General features: G+C 37.6%; 1 protein-coding gene across 1 annotated transcript in view; it reads left to right on the top strand.

The window, feature by feature from the left end:
• The first annotated feature begins 8344 nt into the window (after positions 1-8344).
• bach2b (BTB and CNC homology 1, basic leucine zipper transcription factor 2b) overlaps positions 8345-17526 on the top strand; it is a 148633-nt gene continuing 139451 nt past the window's right edge. Inside the window, exon 1 of the mRNA XM_061929847.2 lies at positions 8345-8591. The gene's annotated coding sequence lies outside the window, so the exon portion shown is untranslated. The remainder of the gene's footprint in view (positions 8592-17526) is intronic.

Below are 17526 nucleotides of genomic sequence, written 5' to 3' on the forward strand. Positions count from 1 at the left end.
ATAAATAGTCATGAAAATAAAGAAAACGCAATGAAATGAGAAGGTGCGTTCAAACGTTTGGCCTATACTGTGTGTATATATTTATATATATATATTTTTTTTTTATATATATATATATATATATATATATATATATATATATATATATATATATATATATATATATATATATATATATATATATATAAATATATATATATATCCATCCATCCATCCATTTTCTACCGCTTATTCCCTTTGGGGTCGCGGGGGGCGCTGGAGCCTATCTCAGCTACAATCGGGCGGAAGGCGGGGTACACCCTGAACAAGTCGTATATATATATATATATATATATATATATATATATATATATATATATATATATATATATATATATATATATATATATATATATGTGTGTGTGTGTGTATATTATTTAAAACATTTTGCGCCCTACTCCCCACCAAGACTATAAATGGTATCATTGGTCTATAGAATGGTTATATGTACACTTCTGCATAACATTGTATCATTGTGTATGTATGTATATATATATATATATATATATATATATGTATATATATATATATATATATATGTGTGTGTGTGTGTGTGTACACATATATATATATATATATATATATATATATATATATACATATATATATATATATATATATATATATATATATATATATATATATATATATATATATATATATATATATATTGTGGAAGCCTCTTGCTTCTGGGTCCGTTGGATCACCCCCCAAGGACATGACAGCTGCATTCATGGTCTTGAACTGTGATTTATTTTTCAATAAATGTTTTTGTGTTCCTTCTCAGTCCTTGCGTTACGTGTCAGTCCTCACTCTCTCTCATGCTCGTGCTCGTACTTGTTCTCTATCATCAACAACTTCCTCTCTTTCCTGACCGCTGCCTTTAACCCCGCTTCGCTGGAGGTCCGCAGGCCCCCCCCCCCCACACAATATATATATATATATATATATATATATATACCGTATTTTTCGGGTTATAAGTCGCTCCGGAGTATACGTCGCACCGGGCGAAAATGCATGATAAAGAAGGATAAAAACATCTATATGTTGCACTCGAGTATAAGTCGCATTTTTGGGGGAAATGTATTTGATAAAATCCAACACCAAGAATAGACATTTGAAAGGCAATGTAAAATAAATAAAGAATAGCGAACAACAGGCTGAATAACCAACTGAGAACGTGCCTGGTATGTTAACGTAACATATTATGGTAAGAGTCATTCAAATAACTATAGCATATAGAACATGCTATACGTTTACCAAACAATCTGTCACTCCTGATCGCTAAATCCGATGAAATCTTCTTTCTTGTTGTCGCTCCTGGTATGTGCCGCTCCCTTTCTTTCTGCTGCTCGATCGCCGTTTTCTGCTACATATTTCACTACGTCCAGCTTGTAATCTGCAGTATATGATTTCCTTTTCGGTGCCATTTTTGTTCAGTCCTTCTCAGTTTTTATAAGTTACCGCCAATGTTGTAGCAGTGTGCTGTGTAGCAGTAGCAGTTAGCATCCCATGACCCACAATGCACTTCTGCCATGACGCATAATGCACTTTTGCCATGACCCGTCCCCGCCGAATTCTTATTGGTTGACGTGTGTGAGACGATTGCTGACATTTGCTTCGTCTCTTACGCGAATGAGATAAATAATATTATTTTATATTTTACGGTAATGTGTTAATAATTTCACACATAAGTATCTCCAGAGTATATGTCGGACCCCCGGCCAAACTCTGAAAAAAACTGCGACTTATAATCCGAAAAATACGGTATATATACATATATATATATATATATATATATATATATATATATATATATATATATATATATATATATATATATATATATATATATATGTATATATATATATATATATATGTATATACAGTGGGGCAAAAAAGTATTTAGTCAGCCACCAAATGTGCAAGTTCTCCCACTTAAAATGATGACAGAGGTCTGTAATTTTCATCATAGGTACACTTCAACTGTGAGAGACAGAATGTGAAAAAAAATCCAGGAATTCACATTGTAGGAATTTTAAATAATTTATTTGTAAATTATGGTGGAAAATAGGCTGAAATAGGCGCCAGCGCCACCCGCGACCCCGAAGGGAATAAGCGGTAGAAAATGGATGGATGGATATATATAAGTGTGTATATATGTATGTATGTGTGTATATATATATATACTGTATATATGTAAGCATTTCAAGTGTGTACATTGTTAAGGTGTTTGAGCTTCGTGGAGTTCTCTTCTGCGTGCACATGAACGACACTTGCATCGAGTCTGATGAACGTCCTCTTGCACGAGGAGACTTTATTATTCTTCTTCGTAACATACAACACAGCTGCACCAGAGCGCCCCAAGTGGGGAACATGCGCTATAACAGCCAAACATCACAACAAACCTACACAGAGTAAGAGCGCAGATCAATCTTAACACCCCCACTCGCTATTAGCTCACTGTGTTAAAACAATATGTAAACAATATTTCAAGAACATCTTCCATGAAATGAATGAACTGCCTTCACACAAAGTTGCACAATAGCCTGATGTGCTACATCTGTCTGTTTCATTTGATGCCCAACTTGCATCACAGTAAACTGTCAGACCGAGTCTTTCAGTTACATTCTTCTTGAAGTTAAGTCCTTGTTCTGATGTACCTTTTAGGTATCTGAATACATGTTTCACTGTATTCCAATGTTCCATAGTAGGTTCATTAAAGTGTTGGGATAGTTTACTCACAACAAAGCTTATGTCAGGCCGAGTGCATGTTGATAAGTAAATTAAACTTCCCACTGCTTCTCTGTACTGTCTTGGTTGTTTCAACTTTTCAGCATTTTCTGCGTAATCAAGTTTTGGTTCACAAGGAGTTTCTCTTGGTTTACAATTTTCCATATCAAACCTTTGTAAAACCTTTTTCACATATCTCTCTTGTGACATTTTGACTAGTCCATTTGTTTGTGCAAAGTCTATTCCTAAGAAATGTTTTAGGATTCCCAAATCCTTCATTTTGAATCTCTGAGTTAACATTCTTTTTACATCCTGCATTGATTTTTCACTTGAAGCAGCTAAAATAAGGTAATCTACCCAAATAATAAGTATTACCTTTTGACCATATTTTTCTCTTGTGTACACACAATGATCTGCTTCATTTTGCACAAAGTCATTTTCACATAAATGGGTGTGTAACACTGTATTCCAGTTTCTGCCCGACTGTTTGAGTCCATACAATGATTTGTTCAGTTTACATACCAGTTTTTCACCAGTGTTAGAGTTTTTCTCGTATCCTTGTGGTTGTTCTAAATAGATTTCACAGTCTATGGGTGCGTGCAGATACGCGGTCTTCACGTCCATCTGATGTAAGATTAGGTCCTCCTGTGCCGCCTTCTGCATGAGAATTCTTACACTTAACATGTCAGCTGTCGGTGAAAACGTCTCTTCGTAATCAGTTCCTACTTTCTGGTCGTATCCTTTGGCAACAAATCTTGCCTTATATTTATTAGATCCATCTGTGTCTGTTTTGAGTGCATAAACCCACTTTGCTTTTAAAGCTCGCTTACCTGGTGGTAAGTCAGTCAACTGGAATGTGTCATTTTCCACTAGTGAGTTCATCTCCTCATCCATGGCGTTTTTCCAGTGCATTGACTTGGATGATAACACGGCTTCCTGATAAGTTTCTGGAATGTCACAAACTGCTCGATAACAGAAATCAACGCATGTTTGTAATCTGTCCAATGAATCATCAGTCTCAAAATCTTGTAAATAAGCTGGCTTTTGTTTTATCCTGAATGGATTCTTTCTGATTTCTGTTTCGGCATTTGCCGCTGACTGTTCCACATCTTCCTGCTCATTTAAATCCTCAGTTCTGTTTTCAGGTTGAACTCTGTCCTCATCCTTCTGGTCACTGTCACAGACTGCATTGTCTCTGTTGCCAATGTCATGTCCTGCGTATGGCTCCAAAGTTTGTGTCTCTCTCTCTACACTTGTTTTGGTTGCGAATCTCACCAATCTGATCTTTTGGACCTTTTCCATTTCTGGATAATATACAAGGAAGGCTGGGCTGTTTTTATCATATCCTATGAAAATGCCCTGCTCACTTTTGGAGTCTAGTTTTCCTTTTTCTTGTTTGTAACTAAAACATGTAGACCCAAATTTTTGCATTTGTGACACATTTGGTACTTTTCCTGTAAGTAACTCATATGCTGTTTTCTTTGTCCGTCTATTGTAACACCTGTTTCTAACATGAGCTGCTGTTTGAATGGCATAGTTCCACAAATAGTTTGGTAGTTTGCTTTCTATCAGTAAGCATCTAGCCATGTCAAACAGTGTTCGCCATTCTCTCTCTGCTGTGCCATTTTGGTGTGGCGAATAAGGCGCTGACGTCTCATGTCTCATTTTGTTCTTTGTTAGTAACATTTGGAACTCTCTGTTTGTAAACTCAGTGCTGTTGTCTGAACGTATACACTTCACATCTCCATAGGGTGCTACATCTGCTAAGAACTTTTCTGTTGCAGCTACTGCATCACTTTTTGACTTAAGAAAATATACTAATACAGCACCTGAATAGTCATCTGTGAAACATTGTGCGTATTTGTGTCCTTCTATGCTTTCAGTTTTCATTGGCCCTGCTAGGTCTGTATGGATTAACTCCAGGGGTTTATTTGCTTTAGCATCTAGCTCCCTATTTCTCGTTTGGGTAAACTTGCCTTTTGTACATATTTCACACATCTGATCTGGCTTAACAACATTTCCCTTAATTACCATACCTTTGACCACAGTTTGGAGTTTGATTACATCATCATAGTTGCAGTGCCCTAGAATCTCGTGCCATGTTTGTACGTCATGACAAACTTTACACTGATCTTCATTTGCATCAACAGTTGGTAGATAATATAGCTTCTCATTTTCGTGTATGTTAAATCTGTTACCATCTTTAGTGATCATGTGGCTCTCTCCTTTCTTGAAAGTTATGATTGCTCCTCCGTCGGCTGCTCTTGCCACTGAAAAGATGTTGTGGGGATATGAGGGCATGTACAGAGCATTTCGTAGTTGTGCCCTGTGCTGTCGTCCATCGCTGTCCACTAGATGTATCGTTGCTGTTCCTCTTCCTTGGGCCATTCCACTGCATCTTGTCCCATCAGCTAGTTCCACTGAATGAGTCTCTGGTTGAAAAGTGTTGTCAAAGCTTGTAAAGTTATTTACATCATTTACAATGTGGGATGTCCCTCCTGCATCCACCATAATGCCTTTCATCTTTATTTTGGGTGCTGACTCCCTTTCTTCTTGTGCTGCTTTGAAGAGGTAATCACTGGATTGTTCATCAGTAACCTTTCTGACATTGTCTCGTTTATCTTTCTTTTTGCATATGGTTTCTTGGTGTGTGTTGCTCTTACAAAAGTTGCACCACACTTTTCGGATACACATTCTTGCTCTGTGTCCTTTTAATCCACATTTGAAACATGTCAGATCTCCATCTTCACTTCTACTTTTAGTGCTGCTGGTGTACTTCTTCTGGATATTTCTATCTTGTTTTGTGAACGTTTTCATCACATTGTCTGTTGGCTCAGCAGTACTAATTTTCTCTGACTCTTCGTAAATACGTAATTTTCTTTTGAAATCTGTAAATGTCACATTGTCTTCATTTTGCGTTTAATGTACAGCTAATGGCTTGTAAGAGTCAGGTAGGCCTCCAAGAATCATGGCTATGATCAGACTATCACTGAGAGTCTCACCGGCATCAAGTGCTGAAATCAGGTTTTCTGCTCTGATGATGTAGTCCGTAGTTGACTCTCTGTCTGCTTTCCGTAGTTTTGTCAAGGACGTGTACAGGTTGATTATTCGTGGCTTGCTTTTTCCTGAGTAATGGTCCCTCAGTATTGTCAGTGCTTTCCTGCCATCGTATGCAGCATCATGTCTTATTAAAGACAAGCTTTTATCATAGATCAACCTGATGAGCTCTGCATAGCAGTCTGGATTCTTTATTCTGTCCGCTGCTGCTTGCTCTTCTCCTACTGGTTCATTTAGAACAGTGTCTTTCAACTTTAAAATATGTAAGTGTCCCAAAAATCTTGCTTCCCAAAGGTCATACTGGCTTTCGGATCCATCAAAGTACAGTTGCGGGGATACTGCTCCAGTAGTACGAGCCGCCATATTTGTTTAAGCTCCGCACTTTAGCGCTATGCTATGCTAATTAGCTCAAACTTTACCGCGGTTACTTCTTCTTCGAGGGTACACGCTACTTTATTGGCTAAAGTCACTTTTATGCTCCGTGTAATACTTCACGTTTGCAATACCTTTATCCTTGGTCAAGCAGTTCTCCTCTGTTAGCTCAAGTCCACACCTGCAAACTTTCTTGGCTTCTCTGTCCGTTCGTCGACTCAACGCTACCTGGCCTTGTTTGCTTGAGTTGGCTGGAATCTCTGGGGTTCCTGGGCACCATAACCTGTTAAGGTGTTTGAGCTTCGTGGAGTTCTCTTCTGCGTGCACATGAACGACACTTGCATCGAGTCTGATGAACGTCCTCTTGCACGAGGAGACTTTATTATTCTTCTTCGTAACATACAACACAGCTGCACCAGAGCGCCCCAAGTGGGGAACATGCGCTATAACAGCCAAACATCACAACAAACCTACACAGAGTAAGAGCGCAGATCAATCTTAACATACATAAATATTTATATATGTGTGTGTGTGTGTGTGTGTGTGTGTACATACATATATATATACAGAGGTGGGTAGTAACGCGCTACATTTACTCCGTTACATCTACTTGAGTAACTTTTGGGATAAATTGTACTTCTAAGAGTAGTTTTAATGCAACATACTTTTACTTTTACTTAAGTATATTTATAGAGAAGGAACGCTACTTTTACTCCGCTACTTTTATCTACATTCAGCTCGCTACTCGCTACTAATTTTTATCGATCTGTTAATGCACGCTTTGTTTGTTTTGGTCTGTCAGACAGACCTTCAAAGTGCCTGCCTTACTGGTGACGTTTCACTTCGTTCCACCAATCAGATGCAGTCACTGGTGACGTTGGACCAATCAAACAGAGCCAGGTGGTCACATGACCTGACTTAAACAAGTTGAAAAACTTATTGGGGTGTTACCATTTAGTGGTCAATTGTACGGAATATATACTGTACTGTGCAATCTAATAATAAAAGTTCCAATCAATCAATCAAAAGTGTGAAGGAAAAAAGATACTTGTTTTATTTCAACCGTACCGTCAAAAGCCTCAAGACTGACCGCACATGAGGACGTTCCTGCATGTCTTCACAATAAAAGCGCCGCGCCATCGCGCCTGCGCTTTCAAAACAAGAGTCTCCGAAAGCCAGCGTAAACAAGCTAGCAAGCTACGGAGTTTGACACCAATATATTTATTGTAAAGTGTATAAAAACGAATATGGAAGCTGGACAAATAGGATGCCAAAAACCCACCACTTTCATGTGGTATTAGACAGAAAGGAGGAACTTTTCTTCTCCTCCATTTGAAAACGTGGACGTTATCATCACGACTGTCTGATTACAATCAACGCAAGTCATCAGAATCAGGTAATACACCAACTTATATTCTAGTCTTCATTAAAGAAAGGAATCTATATGTTAAACATGCATGTATATTCATTAAAACACCTTTAACATGTAAACAAAAACAGCAAAATAAATACTTATAAATTATATACTGTATATATCAATGTATATGTATGTATGTATGTGTATATATATATATATATATATATATATATATATGATATGAGTGTGTATGTTACTCATCAGTTACTCAGTACTTGAGTAGTTTTTTCACAACATACTTTTTACTTTTACTCAAGTAAATATTTGGGTGACTACTCCTTACTTTTACTTGAGTAATAAATCTCTAAAGTAACAGTACTCTTACTTGAGTACAATTTCTGGCTACTCTACCCACCTCTGTATATATATATATATATATATATATATATATATGTGTGTATTTCAAGTGTTAATATGGCTTTTTATTAGTTAATCATTAAGTTTCATTTTGCATAATAAGCTTGAATCATTTCTACATAGAAATGTATTATACAATAAATATAAAAGTAAATATTGTAGGAGTGTTAGCTGTTTCAGAAGACGGTTGTAAGGCAAAAAAATTGCCTCGTGTCATCTTTTGCTGCTGTGTGTGTACGCGAAGGGCGGGGCCTCCGTGCTTAGCGCGTAACGTAGTAACGTAAATAGTAACGTAGTCGGAGCCATTCTCCACGTCGAGCTGCGCACATTGAAGCGGGGACTCCCATGCTCGCGCAGCGCAGCGACGCCAAGGCGCGGCGACGCTGGCCATGTTGTGAATGAGCGGACGGGATGACGTCAGCGGACGACTGTCAACAATGTGGGCGTTCCAGTCAAGTGTAACACCACACAGCAGCACGCCGTGCACAGCAGCGGACTGCACAATCACGGTCGTATCGTGTACCGGGACTTCATAATCGCGAGGACAAGTATCAGGCGGGAGGATACAATGTGAGAAAACTTATATGCCGGATCGAGCAAGAAGGCAGCAAAAAAGGTGAGTACTTTCCTTCCCTTGCACTCGATCCGCTGTGCTGTGTTGCTCATTTGTCTCCGAGCTGCAAACTACTCGCGCTATTAACGTGTAAGATACATCCACCCTGTCTATCCACGCGTGTCGTGTGGCTGTTGCTAGCTTGGCGGCGGTGCAAATGTTGAAGGGTTAAACGTGTCGGGGTGTGAACGCGGTTTGAGCAGTGAAACCACATCCTGTTACGTTTTCACGCTGCACTCACCATCCAAAACATGGTTGACTCCAGGACACCTTCTTCACATAACACCGCCATTAACGCAACTATTAGCATCACCGCAGTTACACGTCTACTATGATTACTCGTCTTCAATGGGGGTTTATAATGCATTTAAAATACATTTGAGTCATGTAAATAAAGTCGTGAATACATCTTTTTTGTAATTACATGTATCCATTGTAACATATTTATCATATGCTCATATTACTTTTATAAAACATTATTCATTTTTTTAAACTGTGTTAAAAAATAAACAAATGCAAGTCAAATGTTTCTTGGTAACAATGTATTTTTGTTATGAATTTGACAAAATCATCCATTTATTTCATTTTTATATGTGGAAAAGTATTTAACATATTAATTAAGTATTGTGTGTCATCATTCTTAAATACATTACAATTGTTTGTATAGTGCATTCATATTGTGTATATTATTGAATGTGTATTAGAGCCAAACATCATTTATTTTCTTTCTTTCTTTCTTTAGTTTATTTCGAACATGAACACACTTACAGCATAATACATCACACAATTTCATATCATTTCATTTTACATCATGCCCGAAAAGGAGTAGGAAGAAGCAAAGCTTATTTAATCCTACCCCTTTCCCACTTCAGAGCGTTTACAAATATATAGAATAATTTACTGACCTTTTTATATAATAAAATAACATCTATGAATTAGTATACACAACAGTTTTGTAATATTTAATTAATTAATTTGGTCATTATTAACATACTGAGATGAAGAATATCTTATTCCCAATAAGGTTGGAAATATTTCTCATAATTCTTCTTCTTTGTACTTTGTAAGCACTATTATTTTGAACAACCTCTTGAACTGGATCATATGAGTACAATTTTTAACTTCTTTACTTAATCCATTCCATCATTTAATTCCACATCTGATATGCTAAAAGTTCTAAGTGTTGTACGTGCATATAAATGTTTTAAATTATTTTTTCCTCTAAGGTTATATTTCTCCTCTTTAGTTGAGAAGAATTGTTGTACATTCTTTGGTAGCAGGTTATAGTTTGCTTTGTACATCATTTTAGCTGTTTGCAATTTTACCAAATCACCGAAATTTTACCAAATCACCAAATTTTATTGTATTTAAATGCACTATGTCTCCCGGCTGTCCTGGGAACGCCTCGGGATCCCCCGGGAAGAGCTGGACGAAGTGGCTGGGGAGAGGAAAGTCTGGGCTTCCCTGCTTAGGCTGCTGCCCCCGCGACCCGACCTCGGATAAGCGGAAGAAGATAAATGGATGGATGGATAAATGCACTAATTATCTATATTTTTAAGTACTATATATATATATATATATATATATATATATATATATATATATGTATATGATGTACACACACTTTGACTTAGACAAACTTTATTGATCCTCAAGGGAAATTGTTCCACGCAGTAGCTCAGTTACACAGGATGGAAATGATAATGCAGGTATAAAGTAGACTAAACATGCACTTTAGTAGCAATATAGAATATAACATATATGTAATATTTGCATATTATATATACAGTATATTTTAATTACAGCAAGGTGGTCTTGCCGCTGGGCCTTAGGCCTGTCGCACCTCCACCGGTGCCTGTAGTGGACTGTGCATGGCAGGGACGTCCTCTTCCTTGAGGCAGGCCTAAACCTGACCGCATACCAGAACAATAGAATATAATATATACTGATACCTTGTGGTTAGAGTGTCCGCCCTGAGATTGGTAGGTCGTGAGTTCAAACCCCGGCCGAGTCATACCAAAGACTATAAAAATGGGACCCATTACCTCCCTGCTTGGCACTCAGCATCACGGGTTGGAATTGGGGGGTTAAGTCACCAAAAAATGATTCCTGAGCGCGGCCACCGCTGCTGCTCACTGCTCCCCTCACCTCCCAGGGGGTGAACAAGGGGGGTGGGTTAAATGCGGAGGTTAATTTCACCACACCTAGTGTGTGTGTGACTATACTTTATATATTATGTTATTATATTATCCATCCATCCATTTTCTACCACTTGTCCCTTTTGGGGTCGCGGGAAGGTGCTGGAGCCTATCTCAGCTGCATCCGGGCGGAAGGCGGGGGTACACCCTGGACAAGTCGCCACCTCATCAAGTTATTGTATTATGATATATTGTTATATAATATATACAATATATAACAAATCCCAATTACCATGTACAATTTTACAGTATATGTAACAGCTGCAGCAAAAAAGGGCAGCATATATATATATTATTATGTATTTTATATATATATATTTCTAACATTTTTTAATATTCATAATTTGTACATTTTTAATACATATATTTGTATGTGTTAAATAACTTTTTGTGTGTATAATCTGTTTAATATATGTAAATACTGTACATACAGTGTATGTCCGGGCTTTAGGGTGATATGACAATACAGTGCTTCCAATTATATTCTTTAAACAGTCTATTAACTCTTAACTTGTCTACATTTTTTTACTATCCATCCATCCATTTCCTACCGCTTGTCCCTTTCGGGAGGCTCTGTTATAGTATAGTTACTATTTTGCATTGTTTCCACTAAGCAGCCCTCTCCTGCGTCTTGTGCTGTGTTTGTGTTATTGTATTTGAATGCTCATGCTAGACGAGTTCATGCTGCTTTTATTTGGCTATTTCTGACACAGCAAACATTGGTCGCCTCCATTGGTGCAGTGAGGCAGCATTTACTTGTGTCTTTGTGTGTCAGTGCTGATGCAGCATCAGCCTCCATCTTCCACCTTCCCCCTCACCTTTTTACATATCCGCGGCTTTTTCCTCACATTCAAAAATATGCCCACGTCAAGTGTGTCGCGCTTAAAGTCGTATCCTCGACGAAAACACGCAAAAAGTGTTCGTCGTCGCGCGACACTTGCACGGCGGAAGGAGTCTATTGTTCCTTACAGTAGCCCACGCAGCATGTTTCCCATGCATGTCCTCCATTTTCTTCCGCGTGTGTTGAGAAGCATAAATCCTTTAATGACTCCAATGCCACCTTTTCAATTCGGCGCGTCGATGGCATAAAATAAATGCGATAATTGCCGAGTTATTGCATCACACTTACTGGTCTCACCACGTCGTCGACGCGGCTTCACGACTCACTTCTCCTTACATTAGCAGCTTATAATTTTGAGTGTGTTGATAGAAAGCCCGCCATGTCTGCATGTTTGGTCTTTGTTTCACTCAGAATGTCTTCCGGCGAGTGTTACGATTTCCTAGTTTAATTGGACGCTCCTTGAACGCACCACAGTGCGGAAGGGTGAAGTTTATGAATAATGTAGTTAAGTTTAACTTTCTCCCAGACACAGAGAGACGGTAGTTTTTTACCTTTTATTTTATTTTTCTGTTGTCATGTTGGTAAAAAAAATGTAAATTTACCCAAACAGAAGACAAGAAGCTGGAGTAGTAGTACTTGAAAGCAACACACAACAACCCCTCTTAACAGCCTCTCTTTAATTATCATTGTATGTATTTTTAATGTTTCTCCACAAGTGTCACTCATACTGATTAAATTAGTTCGTATCTTTGTTATAAATTATTATTATAATTTTTTTTAAATAATTTCATAATAATAATATATATAATTTATTTATAATATATAATTTTATATATTTTTTTTTTATCCATCCATCCATTTTCTACCGGTTGTCCCTTTCGGGGTCGCGGGGGGTGTTGGAGCCTATCTCAGCTGCATTCGGGCGGAAGGCGGCGTACACCCTGGACAAGTCGCCACAGAGCCAACACAGATTTTTTTGTTTTTAATTTAATTTAATTTTTTTAATTAATCACCTGAGATAGGCTCCAGCACCCCCCGCGAACCAAAAAGGGACAAGCGGTAGAAAATGTATGGATGGATGGACTCCAACAAAATAATGCACAATAATACCATAATAACATAATTCCGATTCCAAAACCAAACCCGGCCCAGCAACATTCAGAATAGCAATCGACAGAGCGATTGAGAGGTCACACAAACATGACACAAAACAATCCAAAAGTAGTCAAACAAAAATGAATAATATCAAACAACAGTATCAATATTAATAAGAATTCCAACATAGCAGTAATTAGAAATCCCTCATTTACATTATCATCACAGCCATTTATGAAAATAAAATAAAAACTAGGGATGTCCGATAATGGCTTTTTGCCGATATCCGATATTCCGATATTGTCCAACTCTTTAATTACAATTTGGACAACCAGGTCTGGTGAAGATAAGGTACTTTTTAAAAAAAATAATGAAATAAGATAAATAAATTAAAAACATTTTCTTGAATAAAAAAGAAAGTAAAACAATATAAAAACAGTTACATAGAAACTAGTAATTAATGAAAATTAGTAAAATTAACTGTTAAAGGTTAGTACTATTCGTGGACCAGCAGCACGCACAATCATGTGTGCTTACGGACTGTATCCCTTGCAGACTGTATTGATATATATTGATATATAATGTAGGAACCAGAATATTAATAACAGAAAGAAACAACCCTTTTGTGTGAATGAGTGTAAATGGGGGAGGGAGGTTTTTTGGGTTGGTGCACTAATTGTAAGTGTATATTGTGTTTTGTATGTTGATTTAATTAAAAAAAACTAAAAAAAAACGATACCGATAAAAAAAAACCCGATACCGATAATTTCCAATATTACGCCGATGATATCGGCAGGCTGATATTATCGGACATCTCTAATAAAAACATTTAAAAAATGAACAATAGTGTCACAGTGGCTTACACTTGCACTTATAAATGATTAATCTTAATCAAAACTTTACTCCAATATCAATATTTGACCCAAAAAAAAGTGTTTAGGTTGGCATACAGCATGTAAATATCAAAATCCAGTATTTCCCTTCCCATTATATTTCCATCCATCAATCCATTTTTCTACCGCTTGTCTCTATTTGCTAGGTCAAATTAATTTGAACACAATTCTATTTTCAACATACAAGTAATTTAAGAATAGTTTCGAGGTCTGTACATTATTTCATTTAGCTAAATAGTATTCTTAAATTTTTACCTGAACACTTTTACAATGGATCGTTTGTTCCCTGTATCACATGTGGAGGAGCTAATTAGTTTGTTTCATACAAATAAAAAAACAAGAATGTTCAAAATTATCCTTAAATGAATAGAAATGTTATTAAATGTTTGTGCCATGTGCTATAAAATGTACTTCCTGTTTAGCCTCAAACTGAAAATAAAACCGATCATAACATTCCGCTCAAAAGGATTCTTCATTTATCAATCCAAGCAATGTTTGTAAGTTTCACAATTTAACTAAAACAATTCATACTTACTAAATTGTCCCATGTGTGATGTCTGGCGGAGTGTTTTGATTCATATTTGTACGTGTTATCGTAATGTAATTAAACTAGCGTCGTTAGCATTAGCTGATATGCTTACATGCCTACGAGTGTCTGTGTCAGTGTTATTGACGTACAATAGCATTCTTTTTGTATTGTTTCAGTTACATAAATTTGTCAGTAAATTCACCAAAACGTCACCATGGAGTTATTGAGGCTGTTTAGCTGATTGGAGAGCTAGCTTCCGCAGCTAGTGGGTCCATGACGATGGCTTCTGTTTTGTTTGATCAGCTGTTTTACTGCCGAGTTACAGACACCGTTTGGAAACAATTAAGGTATGTAAATAAATATTTATAAAATATTTCTGTGTAAATAACTAATTTCACAGCGTAAATATCTGTGGCTTATAGTCCCAAATGGCTAATATATGGAAAAATTATATTTTATTTAAATTTGGTGGTTGCGGCTTATATCACAATCTTCTTTACATTTGGAGGTGTTGAAATCGCTGTGTAAAATCACTAATGCTAATCAATAGCATGTATATGACATCTCCAATGTGGATTAGCATCGAGCTAGTACATTTTGACAAGTTAAGCCTTTTTTTTGAGCTCTTTCTATCAGGCTTGCTTGCTATGTTGGCATGGAAAATTGCAACCTTACATTGAGTCATTCCTCTACGAATACGCCTGTTTTCCTGCCAGGAATGGCTTCAGCGAGTGTCGGGGTCTTAAACCAGAAGTGACATCTAGTGCAACAAAGGTATCGCCAAATCGGTACCGTTGGATTTTATGTGAATTGATACTCGGTAGTACAGATGGAATTGGGTTACTTTTAAGGTACCCATGATTAACATCTTTTGGGCAGGGAAGCACACACACTACGTACAAAACCCAAAACCAGTGAAGTTGGCACGTTATGTAAATCGTAAATACAAACAGAATACAATGATTTGCAAATCCTTTTCAACTTATATTCAATTGAATAGACTGCAAAGACAAGATATTTAATGTTGGAACTGAGAAACAATTTTTTTTTGTGCAAATAATCATTAACTTGAAATTTAATGGCAGCCACACATTGCAAAAAAGTTGGCACAGAGGCATTTTTACCACTGTGTTACATGGCCTTTCCTTTTAACAACACTCAGTAAACATCTGGGAACTGAAGAGACCAATTTTTGAAGCGTTTCAGGTGGATTTTTTTCCCATTCTTGTTTGATGTACAGCTCAAGTTGTTCAACAGTCCGGGGGTCTTCTTTGTCGTATTTTAGGCTTCATATTGCGCCACACATTTTCAATGGGAGACAAGTCTGGACTACAGGCAGGCCAGTCTAGTACCCACACTCATTTACTATGAAGCCAGGCTGTTGTAACACGTGGCTTGGCATTGTCTTGTTGAAATAAGCAGGGGCGTCCATGATAACGTTGCTTGGATGGCAACATATGTTGCTCCAAAACCTGTATGTACCTTTCAGCATTAATGGTGCCTTCACAGATGTGTAAGTTACCCATGTCTTGGGAACTAATACACCCCCATACCATCACAGATGTTGGCTTTTGAACTTTGCGCCTATAACAATCCGAATGGTTCTTTTCCTCTTTGTTCTGGAAGACACGACGTCCACAGTTTCCAAAAACAATTTGAAATGTGGACTCGTCAGAACACTTTTAGACTTTGCATCAGTTCATCTTAAGTGAGGTCGGGTCCAGCAAAGCTGGCTGCGTTTCTGGGTGTTGTTGATAAATGGCTTTCGCTTTGTATAAAATAGTTTTAACTTGCACTTACAAATGTAGCGACGGACTGTAATTACTGACAGTGTTTTTTTCTGAAGTGTTCCTGAGCACATGTGGTGATATCCTTTACACACTGATGTCGCTTTTTGATGCAGTACCGCCTGAGGGATCGAAGGTCCGTCATATCATCGCTTACGTGCAGTGATTTCTCCAGATTATCTGAACCTTTTGATGATATTACAGACCGTAGATGGTGAAATCCCTAAATTCCTTGCAATAGTTCTTTGAGAAATGTTGTTCTTAAACTGTTCGACAATTTGCTCACGCATTCGTTCACAAAGTGGTGACCCTCGCCCCATCCTTGTTTGTGAATGACTGAGCATTTCATGGAAGCAGCTTTTATACCCAATCATGGCACCCACCTGTTCCCAATTAGCATGTCCACCTGTGGGATGTTCCAAATAAGTGTTTGATGAGCATTCCTCAACTTTCTCCGTCTTTTTTGCCACTTGTGCCAGCTTTTTTGAAACATGTTGCAGGCATGAAATTCCAAATGAGCTAATATTTGCAAAAAACAACAACGTTTTCCAGTTTGAACGTTAAGTATCTTGTCTTTGCAGTCTATTCAATTGAATATAAGTTGAAAAGGATTTGCAAATCATTGTATTCTGCTTTTATTTACCATTTACACAACGTGCCAACTTAACTGGTTTTGGGTTTTGTATTTGACTGTAATGTGATGGCTCCTCTACAGTTACACTTTGGGTGTACACATGCGCAGTGTGCGTGTGGGTTGGGCGGGATTTGACTGAACGATAGACATGTGCACACATTCACAATGCAGCGTAGCTGTCTGTATTGCAATTGCTCCTCTACAGTTACATTTCAAATGTTCCTAATAGAGAGCAAAATGAAGATGTGTCATTTAATGACCGTGATCGCTACGCCAGAGTACAGACGAAGCTGTAAACGTGACCATGTACCGACAGTAATGACACGTTATGTAAATAGGATTGATAGAGAAAACACTCTTAATAGTAGAATGTCAAATAAGAGGCAGACATAATATTTTTGTCTGTAAAAGTGTAAGAAACACTAACACATTTTGGACCATTGTGGAGTTTTGTGAACAAAGTTGTCACTGTCTTCAACTCCCTCGTGTTCCCACAATCAGAAATCCCACTACTGGATTCTCCGTTTTTGTTGTTGTTGCAAGTTGAAAATGTAGTTTGTGTTTTTCCCCTAAATCCGTCAGAAGGGTGTTTTGTAGTTGAGTGACTTTTGAACAGAATGGTGATGATCATTTCTTTGTATTTGTTGTTTTGTCTGTGCGTTTGCAAATGGCATGCACGAGTAATGTTAGTGCAGGAAAAGAACACGTTGTCATCTGCGGTGCATGTCAGCACAAAGGTATGTGCGACTGGACTGCTGCCAGTTGAGCAAAGCACTGCAGGAAGAACATTCTGCATGTCACCCTGAAAACGGCTCAATCTGTAGGTTTTTTCCTTCATAGTGCAGGAGTCATTTAAGGACACTTTTGTACGGAACAGGTCTTTACTCTATCGGTCATTTCTGTTTCTACATGATCACTTCTACGATTTATCCTCTGATCTCTGTCCTGTGGAGTCTTTCTC

This window comes from Nerophis lumbriciformis, linkage group LG34 (genome assembly GCF_033978685.3).
Source record: "Nerophis lumbriciformis linkage group LG34, RoL_Nlum_v2.1, whole genome shotgun sequence".
Lineage (NCBI taxonomy): Eukaryota > Metazoa > Chordata > Actinopteri > Syngnathiformes > Syngnathidae > Nerophis > Nerophis lumbriciformis.